The sequence below is a fragment of the Portunus trituberculatus genome, chromosome 46 (assembly GCF_017591435.1).
Source record: "Portunus trituberculatus isolate SZX2019 chromosome 46, ASM1759143v1, whole genome shotgun sequence".
In the NCBI taxonomy this organism is placed as follows: Eukaryota; Metazoa; Arthropoda; class Malacostraca; order Decapoda; family Portunidae; genus Portunus; species Portunus trituberculatus.
Window position 1 is genome coordinate 13368128 of NC_059300.1, and position 15000 is coordinate 13383127.

At 46.5% G+C, this 15000-nt stretch overlaps 1 protein-coding gene across 5 annotated transcripts in view; it reads left to right on the plus strand.

Annotated features, from left to right (window-relative positions):
- The window catches only part of LOC123520337 (potassium voltage-gated channel protein Shaker-like), a 624445-nt gene that overhangs the window by 375814 nt on the left and 233631 nt on the right, over window positions 1–15000 (plus strand). The gene's annotated exons all lie outside the window — the stretch shown is intronic.

The following is a 15000-nucleotide window of genomic DNA, read 5'->3' on the forward strand; positions in this document are numbered from 1 at the left end:
GAGTTGTGACCTTGTTGTCCCGGTGTGTGGTGTGTGCCTGGTCTCAGGCCTATCCGAAGCTCGGAAATAATGAGCTCTGAGCTCGTTCCGTAGGGTAACGTCTGGCTATCTCGTCAGAGACTGCAGCAGATCAAACAGTGAAACACACACACACACACACACACACCCATACCCTACACACTCGTCGCCTCCACAAACATCACTTTGCATTGATCACAAGTGAGGCACGACATCGGGCCGCCACTATCACCATCACCACCACCACCACCACCACCATCGCCGCCGCCGCCACCGCCTCCACCACCGCCCTCGTCGTCGTCAGTGTGCTCCATGAATATTTGCTGAAAGCGTACTGATAAATATTATAATTTCAGACACCCGCAGTCAACCAACCGCCAGACACCCACTCTGTTACACACACACACACACACACACATACACTGCTTGTCACCCAGCCAGTCTTCCCCATTCTTCCCCACACACACACACACACACACACACACACACACACACTGTAATCTGATCTGTCATCACTATCATCACAGCTAGCAGCTCCAACACCATCACCACAGCCAAGATACCCAACACAGCCACCACCACCACCACCACTACCACCAACGCCATCACCACAAGAACTACCACCAGCAGCGCCATCACCATAAGCACCACCACCATCACCACCTCCTCCACCACCACCACCACCACCACCACCACCATCACCACCCCAGCCATTACTGCTTCTGTCAGTAACACAGTACAACACCGTTATTGTAACCATCAAAACTACCACTACAACGACCACCATCATTCCTACAACCACCACCACCACCACCACCAGCTGCCTCAGGCCGCGGCAAGCCAGCAGCAGCATCGCCCAAAACACTTGTTTCCATTTTCCATTCCAGCCATGACATCGAACATTTTACTGCCTTCCCCTCCCAATTTGTATGTTTGTTTTCGCCATTACTTCCGCAGCACATCCACCAGCTTTGCTAAGCTTGACGCGACTTAATTAACTACACGGGTAGCCTGCTGTCCTCCCAGCCAGCCTGACATCATTAAACTAACTAATATTAACTGCTCTCTTTCTCGTGGAGACTGTTATGGCCGCCCCCGCCAGTACCTCCCACACCCTCGTAAAGCTGAAAACTACTTCCCTCACTCGTAACACCAGGCAGCCTTCCACGTCACCATAACCGTGGGCGTTGCTGCCGCTGCCCACTCACCGGCTGGCGCGAACACCTGCAGAAGGCGGGGCTGGCCGTGTGCCCCTCATGATCAATACAGGTGATGACTGACGAGGAAGTACATTGCTATGCTTTCATGTTTTCTTCACGACAGTGCACCGAGTCTAGCGTTCGATCTACCAAAGGGAAGGACTGACGTAGTCTTCCTAACCGACTGGTAGCGACTAACTGTGCCACGTTAAGCTTGGTTTCAAGAAGCACTACCCATGCATCCCATACTGACGACTGCCTTGATGGGTGCCAATTGAAGAGGGGTTGCCGCTTGTCCGGCAAGCCACCTTACGGCAAGCGTCGGGATCGGAGGCGCGGGATTATGCTGACATGATTGCGTTAAAGAAGTAAGGTCGAAGTGGAGGTAGTGTCGATGAGACTCGTAGTGTTGTAAGAACGGGCAACATTGCTGGCACAATGACCTCATCCGTCTACATGATCCATCTTCAATAGAGACATAAGAAATAAAGCTCGGCCATTAGCAGGTTATCATCATTCACACACCACTAACAAGGCCGCCAACACCAACACCGCCGCCGCCGCCGCCGTCACTTTATAATCACCATTAACAGAATCAGCCACAGTTAAGCCCGCCCCCTTGCCGCCCCCACAGTCCCGCTCCTTCCATGACGTCGACACGAGCTGTTTCTTAGCCCGGGCCTGACCCAAGGGAAAACTTGAGAAACGGGAACATAATTCTCTTGAGAGGGCGTGGGGGTGGTGGTGGTGCTGGAGGAAGTGGAGTTGGAAGACTGGGAACGGAAGAAAAGGAGGAAGAGAAGGAGGGGGAAGGCGCAGAGGGAGCGACAGACGAGGCGGCGTAGGAACTAGGAGAAAAGGTTGGAACAAGAAACATTACAGCATTACTGGTAGCATCAAATAAAGCAACACCAAGAGGTCAGAGATGGTGATGCACAGGGACGAGCAGGATAGGAGGGCTAAAGGTGTGTACTATGGATCGGCCTAATGGCTGGAACAAACTAGAACCAACCAACCTAATACAAGAATGCCTCGGGAAAAACAATTAAGACACACACCCTAACACTACATCCAGTTGATCACATACATTTCAAACCCGAAAGAAAAAGAAATATATATTACCAATCTCAGCCTTCTATTATTCTCGGAGGCAAAACTATGCAGTATCAGTAACCATTCTAGAGTTCAGATAGCGTGGGAAGACTGGGGGGAGGGAAAAAATACTTATCTTTACGCGCCCCTCTCCAGTTCTCCAGAAACGGCCCAGAAGTTCCCTCGGGGCCACGAAAGCCGGCATGCAGCGCTGGGTGGAGGCGAGGAGATGAGCGTGAGGGGAGCAAGGTCATCAGAGGAATAACATGTGGAAGTTTTTTTTCTGAGAGAGAGAGAGAGAGAGAGAGAGAGAGAGAGAGAGAGAGAGAGAGAGAGAGAGAGAGCTTATGCTTCTAAAATTCCAGTGTGGATTTTAATCATCTCGTGTTGTTTTCCTTGTCAACAATCCTTCATTCTCTCTCTCTCTCTCTCTCTCTCTCTCTCTCTCTCTCTCTCTCTCTCTCTCTCTCTCTCTCTCTCTCTCTCTCTCTCTCTCTCTCTCTCTCTCTCCTCTTTCGTCTCTCATTGTGCAATCTTTCCTCTCTTCCATCCTCTTGCCTTTCCCTCCAATCACGGCGATTTAGATTACCTCTCAAATCAGTGTCTTTCAGGAGAGGATAACCACCTCCTTTTTCATCCTTCCTCCTTCCACTCCTCATTTATCTCTCCTTACCTTAATTATCCACATCCCAAGCTTACCTGTCTAATCTTCCACATGCTCTGTCACGCTATCTCCCACCACCCCTACCACCACCACCACCACTATCATCATCAGCAGCAGGAGACAGGCAGTGAGTCAGTAGCCCCGATTTGAGTCCCTCCAGTTCCTCCTTTCGCTAATTGCAAGCCTATTTGTCACGAGGTAATGTTTATTTACGACTTCAGCACCACTCTCGTCGGTGTTAATCGCGTTGAGTGTGTGTGTGTGTGTGTGTGTGTGTGTGTGTGTGTGTGTGTGTGTGTGTGTGTGAGAGAGAGAGAGAGAGAGAGAGAGAGAGAGAGAGAGAGCGAGGAGAATTTTCACTTGGAATCTTATTTTTTCAATCATTAGCAATTGATAACCCCTGTTTTTCCTCCTACTCTTCCTTTTCCTCTTCTTCTTTTCCTCTTCTTCCTCTTCCTCCTCCTCCTCCTCCTCCTCCTCCTCCTCCTCCTCCTCCCCTTCTCCTCCTCTTCCAACTACAATTACAACTACAACTATTACATTGATTCAATCCATCATCTGTACCACCACCATCACCACCACCACCACCACCACCACCACCACTACTACCATTTCCACAAATCATGCCACTTCCATCCTCTCCACTCATTCGTTCTCAATAGTAACATCACAACCAATACTGTTATCTCCATTACCACGACCACATTACTCCACATCCACAGTATTCCACTCACTGAGCACCATCACTCACTACCACCACCACCACCACTACCACCACCACAAGCATCACTAGCATCACCAACCAGTATTCCATCCTTTGACCACCACACTCACCAGCTTCTGCCTTTCACCTTTTCATCACCTTTGCCTCCTCCACCTTCCAATTCCACTGCATTGATAACACGTCCACCACCTTCACCTCCACCACCACCACAATGTTATTTCTTCCCCCGATAAAGTTACTGCGAGGAATTTAGTGATAGTTCTGCCAGTGATGTGGAAACCAGTGTCAGTTTTCCTTAAGTCTTGTTTCGTGTTCCTTTTTTGTTTACTTTCGTGCATTTGATTGGTTTGCTAATGTGTTATTAAGCGAATAGGAGCGATGTAGTAAATAACATTCTTTTTATTAAATGCCATTAAGAGTGACAGTGACGAAGGGTTGGATGCACACACACACACACACACACACACACACACATCGGATATAAATCAGGTAACGTTATTTTTGCTCGTGTGTGTGTGTGTGTGTGTGTGTGTGTGTGTGTGTGGTGCGTGTGTGTGCATATATGTATGTGCTACAGAAATTAACTGTGGTAAGGAGTGTGCACGATGAACGAAACGAGTAGCAAGAAGAAAAAAGCTCATTCAGACCCCGAGATTGAGGTGAAACTTGCCTCTAGGTGGATAATGACGTGAGCCTTGACGAGGAGGTGGTGGTAGGGAGTGGGCCGATGACAGGGTGTGGGGAACCGGCGGGGGAGTGGATGAAGAGTCCCTCCCGCCATGATAGGGGCGCGGATAACAGGCTCTCATTACGCGCCATTCACCGGACTAGCAATCTTCTAAGTCTCAAAAGCTGTGAAACTAAACACCAGTGCTCCTTTACGTTTTATTTTCCTTCATGCCTTCCCCCTCAGCCAAGCCAACCCAACCCCACCAAGCCGAGCCGCCATTAACGTAATTGCCATAATACCCCTTAATGGCTTTCTCTGCAGTAGCTAACCCGTTCCTAGAATTAATACCACTACTTATTCACTGCTTTTATTGAATAGAAATCAAACCTTTACTTATTTCTCTTTCTTTAATGGCAAAAAAAGACTTAGTTACTTTCAATATTTCGAGGATCCATTTCTCGTTCTGTATTTCTCCGTGGACAATGTTGTTACTTGCTTCACCAAGAGAGCAGGCTGGACAGGGAGGTGGTTTGGTTCCCGCCCTCAATATAAGGACACGGAGGGCAAGCAGGTGACGGGAGATTGGAAGTGACGAGACGGCGGCACTACGAGGAGGAGGAGGAGGAGGAAGAGGAGGAGGAGGAGGAGGAGGAGGAGGACGACGATGACGACAACGACGGGTAGGAGGATAAGGAAAAGGAAGCAAGTAGAAGAGCGGAAAACTTTCTGAGAGAGAGAGAGAGAGAGAGAGAGAGAGAGAGAGAGAGAGGTGGGTATTTATCCTCTTGGTCACCACGTCTTGATTTAATCACGTTCTGACCAAAGGGAATGTTAAATTAACCACAGATCTTGTGTATGGCGTCCTCCTCTATGACACACACACACAAACACACACACACACACACACACACACACACACACACACACACACACACACTCACACTCACACACACACACACACACACACACACACACACACACACACACACACACATTCTATCAGACTCAATCTAAAGTTTGTTCCAGCTTCGGAAACTCAAGTAACATGTGGACCTATGAGGTGAACTGACACAGGTAGACACGGAAAAAAAATTAGAATAACATACGTCTCTCTCTCTCTCTCTCTCTCTCTCTCTCTCTCTCTCTCTCTCTCTCTCTCTCTCTCTTCCGAACAATTTCCGCCGCTTCTAATGACAGCGCCTGGCTCCTGAGCGCCTCTTTACTCCTGAATAGCGTGGCCCCGTGTCTTGCCTCGCGTCGCTACATTCAACTCCTCTTAACCTCCTAAATTCAACTTGACTATGAGTACTTGTAGTTAACCATTATGTATTTTGAGCGAAGATATTTGGATTTACATTCGAGAAAGATATGTAACCGGGTATATAAAGGAATAATATTCACAATGCGAGGCTCATTTTGGATTAATTAACGATTCTGCTTCATTTTTTTACCTCTCGTCATCTCATTTCACTCGTTCTTCCTTTCATTGCATCTCGGTATAATATTTCCCTAATTAATCAGTCACCTTCATAAGCTGACATTTTTAGCCCTAAATTCTGCAGCTGTGTCATTGTTTTAAAATCTTTCTTCCTTCTCCCATCAACCCTTCACGGCAATTTCTTCTTCCAGTAGTCTTCCTTCGTTTCTCCTTCATCTGTTGTAATCTTTTAATCTCACACAGACTTCCATTCCTCTTGTATAACGGTCATCCATCTTGTACACCTTTATATACGCCACTACTCTGCTCCCTTCCCCGCGGCTTCCCTTTCCCTCTCTAATGGTCTCCCGCTCACGCTTCTCATGGGACGTGGCTCAGGTTCTAAAGTTTAAACAGCTGCCCTACATTTTGGTTCGCTGTGTTGAATTGTTGCTTGTTTGTGTGTGTGTGTGTGTGTGTGTGTGTGTGTGTGTGGATGTCATAGAGAACTTGCCAGCGTGTGAGTGATTGATTTTTATGCTTTTGACTCGAATAGATGAACTGGAGACGAATTTGAAAGTCTAGAAAAGAGTTAGCATTTGTTTAATATTCCATTTTGTACCGTAAATTAGAGAAGTGAAAGAGAAAAATGGACTAATACATAGGAAAGGGAGAAAGAGGAAGAGAAAGATGGGGAGGAGGAGGAGGAGGAGGAAGAGGAGAAGAAGGAGAGGCATGATGGATAGGGAGGTGGCAGAAGTATTACCAAGGGATTTCATAGGGCGCCGGAATAGGATCCTCGCTGCAGGGTCAGAGGGAAAAGGAGGAGGAGGAGGAGGAGAAGGAGGCAAAGGAAACGCTTCTGGCATCAGTGAGAAACACATAAATAAATAACACGCGACACCGACCCCATGATGTTGCCCAACCACCCATTCATATGCTATCATCTCCTCCTCCTCCTCCTCCTCCTCCTCCTCTTCCTCCTTCCCCTCCTCCTCCTCCTTCTCCTCCTCCTCCTCCTCCGTTGATCGAGAGATACAATATTTTCTGTCGTTCTCCTTCATCCGTGGTATCATAGTGTTCCTTATGCGCTTTTGATGTGTGTGTGTGTGTGTGTGTGTGTGTGTGTGTGTGTGTGTTATAGCTGTTAGGTAATGCATTTTCTAAGTAGATCTAGGTTAGTGTGTTGCATTCACACTACACACACATATAGATTCTCTCGTTTTCTCTCTCTCTCTCTCTCTCTCTCTCTCTCTCTCTCTCTCTCTCTCTCTCTCTCTCTCTCTCTCTCTCTCTCTCTCTCTCTCTCTCTCTCTCTCTGTCTCTGTGGGATGCTATCTATTACTTGATTACTTGTGTTTCTCTCCGTAGCTTTTTTCTTTCCTCCCATCTCACTGCAGTGGTCGTCCTTTCGTCCCTCTTGACGGAGAACAGAAGGAAGGTCTCTGTGTTGTCTTTACCTTGCCTTGATTGCTAGTCGCTGGATGAAGAAACTGCAACCTCAATGTTTTCTTGAGGACACAGCAGAGGGTGGGCAGGCGAGGGGGACACTCCGCACTAATAAATGTTGCAGGATGACTCGGAGTTCTCATTCAGGGCGACCGTCTGCAGCACGTGAAGCATCAATACGCAATGAGGGAGACGCACACTGGAAAGAGAAGTGATCACATGGATGGATGACTTCGAGTAAAACAAAGCGTGGGAAGAGTCGCTCAGAAAAAAAAAAACCCTGAAGTTATATTAAAAGTGACGATCATGTTTCAGAGAGAGAGAGAGAGAAAAAAAAAATATAGCGGAAAAACATCAAAAGTTGAGTGTATATCATAATAAAACACGAAACATACCCACTTCTACCCCCCAACCCACCCCATCCATGAGAGGAAGCCCTTGAAACTTTGAACCCGAGGAAGGAAAAAAAAAACATTCCAACGACTCAATATTCCAACCAGCAAGAAACACAAGAATGACGAAAAGAGAGAAAAGCGAAAGAGGAAGTAGAGAGAGAAAGAGAGAGAGAGAGAGAGAGAGAAAGACAAGAGGACACAAGGAGATAAAGACACAAAAAAGAACACGAGGCTAAAAAAGATATTAAAAACGAAAAGCACAAAGCGGAAAGGGGGGAGTGAGAGAGAGAGGGGGAGGGGGGGTGAGGGACTGAGTGTAGGTGAGAGGGGAGAGGAGATAGGATTGAAGGGCTGTGCGTAGGGGAAAGAGAGGGATGACAGGATTATAGAGGATGAGGGCGTATCGGTGAGGTGATGAGGGATACAGCATGACTTGTAGGCGTGAGGGGATAGAGAGAGGGAAGAGGTGCTAGGACGTGTTGGGATAAATGAGTGGCGTTGAAGGTGCGTGTATGAGCGTGTGGTCGGGTGGACGTGGATAATCCTGCCAGCTCCTATTACCCACATTGTTGCGTGTAGTTGGTGGGCTTAATGAAGGCGTGTGTGGCTCCTAACGAGATCCACTGCATGAGGTGAGGTTAATATCGTAATGTAGTGTGCTGCGGTTCACGTATTCAGAAATAAAAAGCTTTTGTTCGGTTGTAAGTGGAGCAGAGTGTTGCCGTTAACCCTCTTCAGTACCAGGACACGTTTTCGTATTCATTCTGCTTACTATTTGGTGATTTTATACAGATTCACAAACTTAGGTGGGACTTAAAATAGTGAAGACTGTGGACATTAATCTTTTGACCTTCATAGACTTTTCCAATCATATCCCAAAAAAATGGTAATAATGCGTCCCAGTACTGAAGGGGTTGATAAAGAAGCGAGCATTTTTATCCTTTTACTTACCAGATTTTTTATTCTTGTGATGCATTGCGGGAAAGGAAGGGAAGTGAAGGGAGAGGGGAAAGGGTACGGTGGATGGATGAAGGCGGGTCATGACTGCCATCTTACTGCTGCTAAAAAGGCAGGACTCACTTATCCAACTCTCCATTTCCTCTCTTCATTGTGGATAAAGTTGGTGGATGGCTTGTGGCCCGTCCGTCCTCATCCACCGCTGCGCCACCTTGGAAGTTCTTCTTTAACCTTTGCCCTCCATCCTCCACCTCGCTTCTTCACCTCGCCTCGCCACGTCCTCTGTATTTTTCCTCCTCTCCACCCCTTTTTGTTATCTCGTGCTCTCTTTTCCCCATTATATTATTTCTGCGTGACTTGCTCCTGCTTTTCTTCTCTTGATTAACTCTCGCGGTTTTTTTTTTTTTTTCTTTTTTTCTATGCTTTCATTTATAACTTCTTCTTTTTCTTCTCTCTCTCTCTCTCTCTCTCTCTCTCTCTCTCTCTCTCTCTCTCTCTCTCTCTCTCTCTCTCTCTCTCTCTCTCTCTCTCTCTCTCTCTCTCTCTCTCTCTCTCTCTCTCTCTCTCTCTCTCTCTCTCTCTCTCTCTCTCTCTCTCTCTCTCTCTCTCTCTCTCTCTCTCTCTCTCTCTCTCTGTGTGTGTGTGTGTGTGTGTGTGTGTGTGTGTGGATATGCATACATTTTTTTTACCAATTCCTTTTGTTCCCATCATTATCATCATCACCATCACTACCATTTCTTTTTTCTTCATCTTCTATTTTTCTTCTTATTCTTCTTCCGCTTCTTTTATTTTCTTTTTTCTTCCTCGCCATCTTCGTCATCGTCTTTTCTCCCCCTCTGAGTCATCATATATTACCTTCGTCATCCATTTAATGATTGTCCTTTACTCGTTTTTCCTCCCACTCCGCTGTTTTCTTCCTCCTCATTCCCCGGGGCTTCAACCATTTGACCTCCATCAGCTGCCTTAATAAACGCCTCGGGGTTGTACAAGTTAAGGAATGATTTTCGAGGCACCATACACGCCGCCTATAAATCTTACCCACCACGCTTACTCTCATTTCCTCACGCTGCTTCGTGTTCTTTCCTCTGAACCCTGGCGGCTCTCTCTCTCTCTCTCTCTCTCTCTCTCTCTCTCTCTCTCTCTCTCTCTCTCTCTCTCTCTCTCTCTCTCTCTCTGTGCAGCGCCCCATAACCTTTCGTTGGCCTCGGATTTCCCTCCCTCGCATATTTTTACCTCAGATTAATGTTCTTTGTGTGGCATTCAGGTATTTTCTACTCGCTACTCCCTAACAGGCCACTTATATATATTTCGCCTTCTCACACACTCTCTCTCTTTACTACAAACATTTTTTTTCTATTTTTTTTTCTCTTTTCTTTATTTGACGTTTACTATCCTCCCGCTATCTTTATTGGGAAAGTTAATTTTGACTATTTCCTCGTCATTTCTCGCGTGGCGTTCCTTTGTACTCGTAGTCTGGTATTTTCCTCACCACTCTTATCTTTCTCTCATCTCCTGCACCATAAAGCTTTCTCCTCTCTCTCTCAATTATTCCCCGAGGCTCACTGTTCGTCATTAGCTTCTAGGGAACGGCAAATATTTACATTGGAAAAGAGGAGCCACCCGCTGTTGACCACATGGGACTGGTTTGGCTACTAGATAACGACGCTGGTGGGGAGGAAGGCAGGGCTTGGAACGAAAACCCGGCATGGGAGCTGTAAAGAGAGATAGGGAGATAACCCGGAGTAGGTCACTAGAAGAACCGTATTAGCAGCAGCAGAGTGGCGTGGTTGGCTCGTGCTGGGAGAGTGTGTAGAAATGTGCGTTAATGGAGGAAGTGGTGGAGGTGGCAAGGGGCTGGATGTGGTGTGGGCGAGAGTCGACAAGTGAGGGTTGTCAGATGGCAAAGGAGCATAATGGTTGTAAGGGTTGTAATGGCTACGCAGCAATATGTGTAACACTGGATTTTGTGAGTGACTGTAGACATGCATATTGGTCTTATCATGCCTGTGTGTCTCGTCTCTGTCATATTCGCCTTCGTGTCATTCCTACCCTTCATTTTTCTCTCTTCCACGTAGCCATAAGCCCCTTCAGTACTGAGACGCATTTTTACCTTGAGTTTTGGGTGTTATTAGACCATTTTATTTACATTAGGAAGAGTTTATAGGGATCAAAAGATTAGTAACCAGAATCTTCACTGTTTTAATCCCCCACGTAAGTTTCTGAAGCTGTATAAAATCACCAAATAGTAAGCAGAATGAATATGAAAACGTGCTATGGTACTACACAGGTTAAGATTGTGTGTGACGTGCGTATCGTGGCTACTCATGGAAGGATCTGTGGCTGATGCGATTACCTCCTTCAGTGTGTCCATTCAGAGAGAAGCAAAGCAAATATTAACTCGGGGGAACTCGGATGGGAAGGGAAGGAAAGACTATGAAACTTCGTGTGTGTGTATGTGTGAGTGTGTGTGAGTGTGTGTGGTGCGTGTTCATGTTTGTACCTGCTTGCATGCGTTTCCTCTTTTTATCTTCCTGTTTTTGTTGATATTTTTTAGTGGATTATGAAAGGCCGTGGAGAGACAAAGCTGGCTGGATTGTTGCGCCTTTTTTCTTTATGGCACTCCAATACGTGGCTTTTTTTCTTGAATATATTATACGCATCAAGGTGAAATATTGTCAACTGTTCCATGTGTTGTAAGCGTTTTCTCTTCAATATTCCAGATAAAAAAAAGCAACAACAAACTTTTATATATCTACTTTTGCTTTACCTGTGGATACGATCATACGAATTACTGAACTGAAAAAAAAAACGAGTGAAATCCGAGAAAAAAACAAAAGAAAATGTTTCACGAATGTTTACAAAGCTCATTTTTCCCTCCCTTTCTTTACCTGTAAATGCGATTATCTGATTTACTGGCGTGATGAGGTACTAATGGAGGGTTGGCGGTGGTTGTCCATTACATTTGTCTTTGAAGGGATGAGGTGGACCCTTTGAGTGTGTGAGAGAGACAGAGAGACAGAGAGAGAGAGGTCTTCTTATGGCTAACTGGCCTTTTTGATGCCATTACTAACGCGGGACTAAGACAAGAGACACGGGTGAGAGTCAGGCCAAGGCTCAGTGTTTCTTTCAGCGGGTCGTAATCTTTCTTAGCAGTGCAGTACAAAGTGTGGTTAAGAATCCCTCGTAGTTTTTTTTTTTTTTTTTTTTTTTTTTTTGTCTATTTTTCTTTTATTTTGTTTTGATTTTTTACATGATCTCACGCTTAAGGAAACATTTGCTAGGCAGGGAGCTTTTTTTTTTTTTTTTTTTTTTTTTTTTGTGTGTGTGTGTGTGTGTGTGTGTGTGTGTGTGTGTGTGTGTGTGTGTGTGCACGCGTAATTAAATTGTGTAGGCAAACAAAGAGAGAGAAAACGAAAGAGCGAAGGAAGAAAATCCTGCAAAGAGCCACGGAACACAACGCTTTACTCTTTTACTATCTCCTCTTCATGTTTTCCTTTCTCCTCCCCTTCCCCCTCCTTCTCCTCCTCCTCCTCCTCCTCCTCCTCCTCCTCCTCCTCCTCCTCCTCCTCCTCCTCCTCCTCCTTCTCCTCCAGCTTTGCCCTCGCCATGTTCACTTGGAGCAATACCACCCAAAGTGTATACACAATATTTGTTCTTCGCCCACAATCAGCCCACCGCCGGCCGGCCCACCTTGCCCTGCCCTGTCCTGCCCTGCCTTGCCTCAGCCGCTGTCCACACTGCACATGAAACCAATAACCCACTCACGACGACCTTCTCTTTGTCGCCCACGCTCAATGCGATTTGTACTCTTGTATTCTGCGTGGTTCCTCTTCGTGTTTTTCCTTACTTTCTTCACATTCTTTCTCTTTTTTGGATTGCATGTTCGTTGCTATGAAAAAAGAAAGTGTGGTACATTTTCTTTTTCTCTGGCCACTCATCGATGTCTTCAGTAACAAAGGATCCTGGTCTCCCTTCCTCACTGCAGCAGGAAGTGGAATATTGCCTCCAATTGCCGAAAGCACTAAGTAAGAAATATATATATATATATATAAACACTCTGGTTCCCCACTCGTATGTTTTGTAAATAACTGTTTATTCGTGAAGTTTCAAATGAATCTAGGTGTTCCGGGAATTTTCATGAATATATTTTACTATTTATTTATTTGTCTATTCATGAGAGTGGGGTTGGGTTTTGTTTCGCCTTGTGTATTCGCCTTGCGTTCCCAATCACGTGATGGGACATTACCTCCTCTCTTCCCAGTACTCAGACAGTTCGTGACACGCACCCCCCCCCCACACACACACACACCTCTACCGCCACCACTACCACCACCACCACCTCCACCCTTCTCATACGTTAGCAAATAGGGTCACTTGACGCATAGCTCACGTGTTTCCCGCCGTCGTCACAGTTACACACCTTCGCCTTGCCATCTCACCGCGTCATGTTGCACCTTACGAGGAGGCGCCGCACTTTTACTTCCTTGAACTGTTCTAAGCACACATCAGGGAAAAGATGTAGACCCGAGAGCAAGAACGGAGAGAGAGAGAGAGAGAGAGAGAGAGAGAGAGAGAGAGAGAGAGAGAGAGAGAGAGAGAGAGAGAGAGAGAGAGAGAGAGAGAGAGAGAGAGAGAGAGAGAGAGAGAGAGAGAGAGAGAGAGGGAGGGAGGAATATTAGACAGTCTACTTTTATGCGCGGTAATGTAATGTTCTACAGTATGATGTACTGGGACCGTGGGTAGTGTTGCTCCGCCACCCCACGGAACGCCACGCTCTGCCTGGCAATCCGCTTGCCTTCTCTCTTTGACTGGTTATACTATCCTGCACAGCCAGTCTACCTCTACAGTCTACAGTCTACTGTCTACAGTCACACTCCAGTGTCTAGACTGTAATTCTACATCATTACGCTCGCTACCAAGCTTCATCTAGCCGCTACCGACTACAAGTCTCGCTCTGGCCACCGGCTACTTCTCAAGCCTCCACGGCTACTCGCTACCAAGTCTACCAAGCTTCAATACGCTTTGTATCTTACAATAAACACAGGGAAATGCCCCGGTGTTTCTCTTCAACCACACCAGAACATATTGATGGTGCCATCGGTACCAGGACAGGAAGCAGCGAAGGGAGGGAGGTGGAGGTAGAGGATGATGATGTAAAGGAGAAAAATGAGGACGAAAATACGAGAGGGAAAAATAAAGAATTGACTAGAAGAAGGGAAGTGAAAGAAGTTGGAGGAAGAGGAAGAGGAGGAGGAGATGTTTCAGGACTCGGGTAAGGAATGCCGTCCACTTTCTCTCCCTATCTCTAATACTCCCTTCTCCCGTGGTGTCTGGAATTCAACTCCCTCTCGCCTCCTTTTCTGTACTTCATTGTCTCAGTTATCAAAATAAATGCATCTTTTCATTGATCTGTTGCAAACCTTCACCATTCGCACAGACGGTGGCACACAGTGAATGGTCTGTTTTAGATTCAGTCCCGCCGCCTTTGTTGCGTCACTGAAATGACTCGTCGATAAATACCAGCGCATGAGTGTTCCTCGATGGCTGGCCTGCTGAGGTCTGGTGGCGGGCCCGCAGCGGCTTGGGACACCACTGGAACAGCAGCGATAACCAATTTCACGGTTCTCTTCCTTCCGTGGAACAACTTTTCTGCAAAATCCACCGTGTGTTGGGCTCCCCCGGGGCACGCTAGGTGAAAGTACAGGTCTGTGGGTTTAGTAATGTGTATTGTAGAGGGCATGTGTCGAAGGAGTGATAAACTAGAGGAAATGAAAAGATGATCACTTTCTCCTCAGGGAAAGTAAAGCGTTGCGTTTCTTTACTTAGCTTCCCTCCATTCCTCAACAGCGCTATTCCCGTCACCGATCCCTTAACTGAAAATCATGCATTCCTCCAGAAATACCGACAGATAACCTTCATTCACCAACACTTCAACTACTTCCTCCGTCCAAAAGCTCAATTATTACCATGATTCTTGAATTTGCTTCCCGTCAGCAATCTGTTTCCTTTCTCCATATGATTCCCCTTCCTTCCATCATCTCCTCTCCTTCTGTGTCACTTTTTTGACGCCGCTCGTTTGTCTTAACTGTCAGAAGGCACCACCCTCGCCTCGGTGGCTTGTCCTAGACTCCCCTCTCATCCCTTGACTCGCTCGGCCTCCTCCCACTGTCTCTCTTTGTGTTGCCTGGAAGTGTTGGGTGATGCACAGAGACGGCGGAGGCACTCACTCCTATGGTTACATGGAGAGAAAGAGAGAGAGAGAGAGAGAGAGAGAGAGAGAGAGAGAGAGAGAGAGAGAGAGAGAGAGAGAGAGAGAGAGAGAGAGAGAGAGAGAAATATACTTTGTACTTTTATAAAGGAGAGTTTTATTTTGTGAAATGTGGCAGAAAATCACCGCCTAGCAAGTCGCACTTTC